A 10,000-nucleotide genomic window follows, 5' to 3' on the forward strand; every position below is an offset into this window, starting at 1 on the left:
TCTCTCTCTCTCTCAGTCTCTCGCTCTCTCTCTCTCTCTCCCTCTCTCTCTCTCCGACAAAGAAATCAGAAGCTGGACGCCGCCTCCTCCCACAAGCCTCACAGAGCAGATCAGGTGCAGCATGCTGAAAGGGTCCAGGTCCTAATGAGCCCTGTCAGTGGGTCTGGATGTCATTTGGTCGGGATGGAAAATGAGATAAGTTTTTATTTATGGGTTCTTTCATTAGGTGGGATTTACCGGCCGACTGAGGGAGGAATTAAAGGCTAAGGAGCCATCTGATTATAAGCACGCCCAATCACCTGCCTGGAGGAGAGCCATCTGATTATAAGCACGCCCAATCACCTGCCTGGAGGAGAGCCATCTGATTATAAGCACGCCCAATCACCTGCCTGGAGGAGCCATCTTGATTATAAGCATGTCCAATCACCTGCCTGGAGGCCTGGCCTTTGCCTCCAGAGGACCCTGCTCCCCCAGGCTCTCCTGGGGAATTAACTCTGACCTGCTGGGCTGTGGGGGCGTGACGATGCAGGCCTGACTCTCACTCTCACCCATGTCCACGTCAGCAGCACTGAGGGAACCCTTTAAAATGGGGAGGGGGGGGGCGGCGTTTACACTGCCCATCAGAGCCCCCCCCCTACACTGTACAATACAGCAGACCTGCTTCTCCATTGTCCTACAGCCTGTCTGCGTCTGGCCTCTCTGAGCCATCACAGAGCCCGGCCAGCCACCGCAGGGTAAAGGGGCGCTTATTGGAAAATCAATGGCGTAAATGCTAAGCAAGTTACAGGAAGATGTGGGAAGGAAGGCTTCTTATTGATAAAGCAGGGGAAGGCCTTTGATGTTGCACTGGGGACGTGCTCATTGATGGGGGAACCATTGTAGTCCTCGGGCAGAGTGAGGCCCGGGTTTATCTCCGAGGTTTGTCCCAATTAATCACCAATACACGCGTGCACGCATCGCTGTCTTTAGCTTAAGTCCGGTTTAATGCCTGACATGGCCCAGTCAATTCTGCTCCTAACACTGTGCTGTTATGCACAGGCCATGCTGCACGTGTCTAACGCTATAATGCAATTGTCTCCTTAATACGATCTTTCTGCTGTCCATTATCTGCTCAAACTTAGTGACCAACTACTGGGCTATACCTGATCCAAATAACTGCTCTCAAGTACGGAATCACTGTCCCTAGTGACTCTTAAGGCCTACAACATAACCCTTCAGCCGGAGGCAGGACTCGCCATCTTCGGCTGCTCGGAGACCTCTCTGGGGTTCCCCACAGCTGTGCAACAGTCTCTGACACTGGGGAACAACTGTTGCCAAAAAACTCATCCTGAAAGAATGGAAGCCCCCCTCTCCACCTTCTTTCCAACTGTGGTTGACGGACATGATCTCTGTCATGTCATAAGGATGGAGAGGCTCAGATCCATGAGAGCTAACTCACTTAATAAGTTTCTAACTATTTGGGACCCGTTTGTGGCCTACCTCGACGAGGTTAGGGGCGGTGGGTGACCTGCCCGATTGGTTCCTCTTGGACCCCCTGAGTGGGACCCCATGTGCAACGTTTGTTACAAGCACATAAGCACACTATGGACAGTAGCACCACATTATAATTGTTGATTATTATGTTTTTTTTCTTTCTTTCCTGTGTCTGAGCTTGTTCGTTTGTTTTGTTTGTATATTGTTAAAATTGAAAATTGAAAATAATAAATATATATATATATATATATATATATATAAAAGAAACTGTCCCTAGTGAAAATAAGTGTCAACTGTTGTAAAACAGGGGTTTTCAACTGGTCACAATATATATATTTACAACAGTTGACACTTATTTTCACTAGGGACAGTTTCTTATATATATATATATATATATATATATATATATATATATATATATATATATATATATATATATATATATATATATATATATATATATATATTCAACTGGTCACAATGATTTACTGTATCCATAGTATTCCCATGTCGTCACATGCATTTCCTACCAATATGTCGTGTTTTTTTTAATACACACAGCTCATTGGCTGTGTTTGTCATTAATTGGAATCACCTGTTATTTCCCTATCAAGATGGCCCTGTGATGATGTAACAGGATAGTATCAATATAATTTGAATATCTAATACTATCCAAATGCATGATCATGCTAAGCTTTGTGATTTAGAGTTCCTTCTTCTTGAAATAATCTCTCTGAAATCATAATTTTCTAATAAATGTACTTCTAATAAAAAAAAAAAAAAGGGAAAATACAAATAAGCACCACAGTTACACTGACAGAGGGTCACAGGTAGGCATGATACAGTAGCTTTGTTTTGTGAGCCGAAAAAGGTTGATACCAACTGCTGTGCAGACAATACACTGTGATGAATATATTAGGTACACAGAGTGCTTGTTATCTCGGATCCCAAACACTGTAAATCAGAAGTGTCCAATTAAGCATGTACAGTATGTGTGCTGTAAATATCCTGTCTTCTCCTAATGCAGACATAAGGGTGCTCCAGTGTTGCTCCAACTGCAGGAGGCAAAAAGTCACCTCAGGTCGATGGCACTCAGCCTGTAAACAGGGCTTCCCGTAAAATCAATGATCTTCAGTACGAGCTATCAGTCTGTGGAACAGAAATAGCCATGGCTGTGTTGAGTCTGAGGCGGGGAGGAACAACGAGTGTGTGTGTGTGTGTGTGTGTGTGTGTGTGTGTGTGTGTGTGTGTGTGTGTGTGTGTGTGTGTGTGTGTGTGTGTGTGTGTGTGTGTGCGCGTGCGTGCGTGCGTGTGTGTATAGAAGGGGCTGGTCACAGTAGCGTGTCTGAGAGTATTTCTGAAAGATAGCAGAGCTGAGGCATGCTGCTTCTGTCATGTTACAGCCAGTACAAATTCACGGGGGCATAAGGTGCTATGGAGACAAGACTACAACTCCCAGCATTCCTAAACTGTAAATGCCACTTCCTGCATCAGGAATCTGGACTAGCGTTGCAACAAAATATATCACTTACAGCTAAAATTTCCGTACTGATTACCATAGGAACATACTCAAATACCCCGGAGGCAATGTGTTGATTGTTTTTGTTTCACAGCACTCAATTTCAGTAACCATTCTGCACTAGCAATACTGGCCAGAGATGGCAACATTGATTTTTCTCGTAGTATCAATTGCCTCCTTTGTTAATAGACTTGAAATAGAAGCTTGAAAATGATTTTACCCTTTATGCAACACACATCAAATTCGGCTAATCCATTCCGTGTTGCAGAACGGAAGAAGCAGAGTGATTTGAGACAGAGTAGCAAGCAGCACACAATCACAACCCAGAGATACACGCAAGAAGAAGACGGTGTGAGTAATGATCCGATCAAGAGCTCAGCTGACTTCCCATCCAAACGCTCCAGAAGGGATTTACACACACGGCGCTGGAGTGTCTCCTCACTTTCGGAGGGGTGTGATAGAAACAGCGTGCTGGTGTAATTAGGAGTCGTTAATTAGCTGTGGGTTAATTACTGGGGTTCTGCGAAGTGTTGGTGAAAGAGCTGGTGGGGTGGCAACGCGAGGGCGCACAGCAGGAAAGCTCCCAGTCTCCCGCCAATTAGCAAACAGCGTGGGGGGGCTGCTGCTGTGGCACATGACAGACGGCTCATATCATTCTACTCTAGCCTCAGTACAGAGACAGAGAGAGAGAGAGAGAGACACTGAAGCCTCAGTACAGAGAGAGAGAGAGAGAGAGAGAGACAGGGAGCGAGACACTGAAGCCTCAGTACAGAGGGAGAGAGAGAGAGACCGGGAGAGAGACACTCAACTCAATATCCATATAAACATAGACGTTGCCTTTTTTTCCTCCTGTTGTTTTTGTAAAGCGATGCATTTGCTCAAACGCTGCTACACTGTAACTTCACATATAGAGACAACATAAAAAAGAATCCGTAATTTCTTAAAAATGTGATCTTGGTCTCTTGACTCCGGAGTAGCGCGTGGTGGGGCTTCTGCAAAATGCAAAAAAAATGTCAGGTTAAGAATGAAACAAGAGTAGGGACTATTTTAATAACGACAAAAATAACTTCTTATTACAGCAGCCGCAAGCCATCTTTCTTCATTTACAAACCCTACTGAAAGAGCTGCACTGTATTATTTTCCTACGCGGTCCCGGGTGGTTTGTTTAGACACCGGCTTTGTACTTCGTAAATGCATAAATTATCCTTGGAATAAAGGTATTGATGTATAATCAGAGATGGGCTATCGCGCGCAAGCTAACGGTCGCCCCCAGGCAACCCGGTGCACAGAGCACACACGGTATACACCATGCACAGCAGGGTGACTGTGAGATTGCAAGGCAGAGAGAGAGAGAGAGTGAGAGAGAGAGAGTGTATGTATAGAGAGATAGATTGATAGAGAGAGTATGAGAGACAGAGAGAGAGAGAGAGATGGATAGTTCTATAACTTCGAGCTGTGACTTTCAAATACTTATCAGATCAGTTAGATATACTTCCACCATGTCTATTCAAGTTGAGTCAGACAGACATGGATACTGAATGATTCGTAACACCCTGACATGAAACCTGGCCTCCGTGCAGTGTCGGCTCTCCCATAGGGAAGAGTGGAATGCAGGGAGGAGGAGAGGACACTCCATACTTTAGTACATCGGTCTGCCTGGCACGAATCGATCACAAAGCACCACAATCATCATGATCCTCGGGGAAGATTTCTAAATGCTTGAGATTCAGAGGGACGTCCAGAAAGATATATTTGTCGACGTATGTGTAACTGTTCCTAAAATATCCGCAGATAAGCAGGAGAGAGAGAGAGAGAGAGGGGAGATAGAGACATATAGAGAAACAGAAAGAGATTCAGATAGAGAGAGAGACGTGTGTCCAATGATGAGAGGTCAGGGACAAGGGGAAAATGTGCTGATCAACGTCCTCCAAGCCTGTGGACGAACGCTCATTTCTACTAATTATCAAATCTGCCCCTATTTATATCTGCGGGAAGCGGACGTTCTCTCAGGAGAGGATGGAAGTGAAATGTGCTAGCTACAGGGCTTTCACAGCTTCTCTGTTTGCACTCACTCCATTTCATTTGCTCCACAGTAACAGGATGAGGCTGGCAGAGGGTTAAGAGAACCGTTGACCACAGCTTGTGGGGGGGAAGAACGTCAAGCCGAGAACACAATGTACAGAAGAAGACGAGGCGGAGAGAAACTTGTCAAATGCAGAATCACTCGTACTTCCAGGAGGTGGTGGGAAACTGACTTACGGCATTCTAGAAATCTGCTGCCTAACAGGCTAGATCGCATTCTGCGCACACACACGCACATGCACAAACACGCACACGCACACACACGCCACACGTCAGTGCATGTACACACACCTTCCAGCAGCGCTGCAGTTCAGGCAAGCCGACCACAAACACGGTTGTTAGAATGATCAATACCATTGAAATATTAAACCTTAAGAAGCCGCATTATTGATTTGGGAGCCCAATGATAAAACTGTTTATTATCATAATTGTGGGGGGCTCTATGTGACTGTTTTGGACAGGGGGGGCTTCAGCTGTCCAGCTACTATGGCGCGTGGCTACATAACATTTGCCCCCCGGTCCACTCAGAACCTCGACTTCCATCCAAACCCCCCCTGGGGGATGGGAGGGATCGTGGCGAACAGGGAGAAGTCATTACCAATATACCTCTGCCTCCATTAAGAACGGCTGAGACTGATGGGCATACCGAGGCTGCTGTTTGACAGGGAGAGAGGGGGATCTCCGTCACACTCTGGCCCGGGCAGGCTGCTGGCTTTGGGATGTGGTCTGAACGCTGTCCAGCAGGTATGACAGCACTATAGCAGCCAGCAGGTATGACAGCAAAACAGTGGAGGATCCAGTGCAAGCAGGGGATCAGGCCCTGACAGACAGGGATAGCATGTCTGTAATCCTGGGCCTTTCTGTGTAATCTGGAAAACAAATACCTTAGTAATGACCCAGGCGTGCACCTGGTAAAACACAGGGCTCGCTGGCACCTGGAATTAGACAAATATCCACCGGAGAGCATTCTTAAAGGGACACACTCCGTTTGCAAAGGGGGTTACGGAAGACACATATACATATGGATTTTCTTTTTAAGACTTAACAGTGCACTGGATTGCACTGTATTCTAAAATATACAGAAAACAAGATAGCTATAATGTAGCCATACCATGAATGGGGAGTATGAATGAATTCAGGAGTACCGGTATATAGAGGGCCAAAGTGGAACGTCACTTCCTGCTTCAGCACTGTACCAGAGATTTTCATCCGCCATTTATTTTCCCATAGACATTTTAGTAAAATGCTTATAAAAATAGTTTTACTTGTTCAAACCAAACGGTACAGATATATTTAGAAACAGGAGAGACCGCATAACATTTCACTCGGACCAAAACGTAAAAAAGATATGCGGGTTTAAAGAAAATGTTTTTTCGATGTTGTTGTTTTTTGTTGTTGGTCTAAGTGAAATGTTCTATGGTCTCTCCCGATTCTAAATATAGCTGACCCGTTTGGTTTGACCAAGTAAAACTATTATTATAAGCATTTTACAAAATGTCTATGGGAAAATAAATGGCGGATGAAAATCTCTGGTACAGTGCTGAAGCAGGAAGTGACGTTCCACTTTGCCTCTCTCTGTGAGGGGCTGAGTCAAGTGACACAGAGGCTCAGGAGGAGGCGGTGGCAGGCAGCGGCCTGAGGGCTTCGAGGCAGTGTTTGGTTAAGTGTGTGTGAACCTGAGGAGGGTGATAAGATCCCTTTTAGCTGCCATGTGAAGGCCAAACGAGCAGGAAACCTGAGCAATGTGGGTGAAAGCTGTCTAGAGCGAGAGCACAGATCTGGAACGTCATGCAGTGTTATGTGTGGAGAATGGAAACTTACTATCTCTCTAACACACCTCGCACTGAGGCTCTCCTCACGCACACACACACACACACACGCACATGCATGCACACGCACACACATACGCGCACATGCATGCACGCGCACGCACACATACACACACACACACTACACACACACACATGAACGCGCACACACCATCGACATAAACACACACATACACACGCACATGCACGCACACACACACACACACATACGCACGCACGCACACACACACACACACACACACACACACACACACACACACACAGAGAGAGCAGGGATTAGGGGTGTCCCATTGAAAGCATTCTGTGGAAATAATTTCTTTGCAGAGAAAAGGCATGAAAGGCAAAATGGTGACCTGGCCTCTATTCTAGAGGAGGATATCCTGGATAAATAATTAGAAGGTTCCTTTGAAGAGCACTGCACAGGCCGTCCAATCACTGCCCACTTCACATTTGTTAAAGTCATTAATGACAAAGATTTAGGAAAAGCCAAAATCTTTCTGGTATACAAATACTTTTTTTTTTTTTTATGAGGCCTGGCCCAAATTCCTCTCTGCTTAGTTGAAGGCCTTATCCTGGGAAAGAGCTGCACCCGTTTTCAACAATAACGCTCAGGGGAGAAGTGTTTTCTATTGCCCCCTTCCCCCACTGAATTATGGGAGACTTAATAAAGTTACCAGAATAATGTGCCCTGTGTTTTACAACAGGAAGTGAACAAGAAGTGTTGGGACATTGAATGTCCAAACATTTAGGGGGGAAACAAAAGCAGAGAGAGACAATAGTCTTAAAGTTAACTGTAAAAAAATATATATAAATATAATTCCAAAACAAACGAAGACTGCATTATATTTCAAGAAAGACAAGGAGTGTGAGATAGCAAGGCTGCCAAGAACGTTAAAGGGATTCCATCCTACCCTAACGGACGTCACTACCTCCTCATGTCTGGCTGTTCTTGTGCCCCACTGGCGCACATCTCCAATTAGGTGCCAGTACTCACAATTAGTGACAGGCTATTTTTACAGTGCGCTATGAGGCTGTCCAGGTTGATTCCCATTGGAAATATAAACAGAGGGGAATCTGACAGGTGGAATTATAGTTGTCACATCCAGATTTCTTTCATTCCCAGCCGAGGGAAATACTCTCCGAAATTGATGTTGGGCTTGGGCGCAGTGTAAGAATAATATTGTACCTATCGCGGACGGTACTGGATCGGCTTAGAGGATTTCATTGAGAGAGAAAGATGGGGGCAGCGTCTTCAGGAAGTCAAGCCCGTTGAGCGTTCGTTTACATGGCGACGGTGCGCCTCATCTCGACACGACGGCAACACGACATAACGTAGTAAATCGGATCTTACGCAATCGGCATCTTAAAAGGAGAGCAGAACTTGCCCTACGGTTTTACAAGTGCAGATGCCAAGGCAAACTCTGGGAGGCGACGTGCATTCCTTCAGAGCCGAGCAGCGATGAGGAACTGTCAACAGAGGAAGAGGCAAGAAAAACAAAGAGAAAACAACGTGTTAAGTGTAGAACAAGGTGGCCTGGAGGGCAATGCTGAAAGACACCTCAACACTCCAGAGTTTGCGGAGAAAATCAAACGGCATTTCCGGAAATCTGTGCCGAGCACTGAGAGAGCAAACCACCGTGTTTAGAGACCCTCACGTGGAGAGAAGAAAAGATGCTATTTGGCAAAAAGCAATGAGTAAAGTGTAAAATGTGAGTAAAAGCCTCCCTAACAGACTGTAGTCATCATATGGTGTGCATATGAAAACAGAATCTGAGCTCTGTTCTGAGCCCCGGACCTCCAGAGAGACCTGACTCACCTGGATGGCAGCTGCCAAGCACACAAGCGCATTACAACACTTAATAGCAAACAATGGGGCAGTTTCTACTGGCCAAGTCCTGCAGTATCCCTGCTCTAGCAGAATATGCATTGGGGCCTGCGGATAGCAGTCCATCCATATCTGGGATATGGACTCCACGTGAGGGCTTGAAGGTGTGTGAGAGAGAGAGATATATGGGGCTCTGGTGGCTCCCTGTGAGCATCGGAGGTTCTGCTCAGCAGCTGGGAGAAGATCAACACATATCAGACCATCCAGGCTAGCTGCTGGAAGCTCAACGCATGCACCAAAACCTGGCATTGTGATGTCTACCAGGAGCTGTTCTGCGGAGGTATAGATGCATCTCTCCATCTCTCCCAGGCAGGGAGGACAAGACAGAGGAACGAAGCCCGGAAGAGGAACGAGAGCGACAAAAATATGGTGTGGTATTTTAAGAGATGTGGAGCGTGTTAATAAGTTCCTCTTCTTCCTCCCCCTGGCCGGGCCTGAGTGCTGTGACAGATATGCTGCTGTGGAGCTGGCTTTGAGAAAGACCAGCCTCCTGTCCCTCATCCACACACACACACACACACGCGTACACACACACACACATATACACACACACACACGCGCACGCACACACACTGCAGCCCTTGTTCATCTTGGCTTCCCTGCCTTAATGAAACGGCCACATGCGTCCCTCTCCTCATCCCGCGCGGCGCGGCGTGGCCTGCACATCACATCGTGGCACCTGGTAGATATAAATCAGTCTTACTGAGCTGTATTTGGGAAGTGAGGCATTAAGCATGACATGGGCTGTCAGAGTTCAGATCGCGCCGACCGCAACATCTAGTTGAACCGCTGCGGAACAGCGCCCGGGACCGGGGAGCAGGGCCTAGTGCCTCGCCTCTTATCTGCTGCCTCCAGCACCACATGACATGCCTGCCACATCTGGGCCCCAGCTGGGCAGCCATGCTGAGCGCGCCGCAGCAGCAGCAGCAGCAGCACAGCTACAAGCTAGGTGGAGGAACACTAGAGCACCCACGCTAACACCACCCACGCTAACACCACCTACGCTAGGCACGACAAGACTCCATCTTACAGGGAGCCGCTGCCTGGAAACGGGCCTTTGTTTGCTCTAGTTCTCCTTGGGTCTTCTTATCTGAGAGCTGGGGGAGCATTGCTGGCTATTATTCCTGCTTCTAAGTGGTGTAGGTTCTATTTCAGAGTGGGGAGATAAAAGTAACTGAGTGCATGTGTGTGCAGTGTGTGTGTGTGTGTGTG

The sequence above is a fragment of the Poromitra crassiceps genome (assembly GCF_964638095.1).
Source record: "Poromitra crassiceps genome assembly, chromosome: 14".
NCBI classification, from domain to species: domain Eukaryota; kingdom Metazoa; phylum Chordata; class Actinopteri; order Beryciformes; family Melamphaidae; genus Poromitra; species Poromitra crassiceps.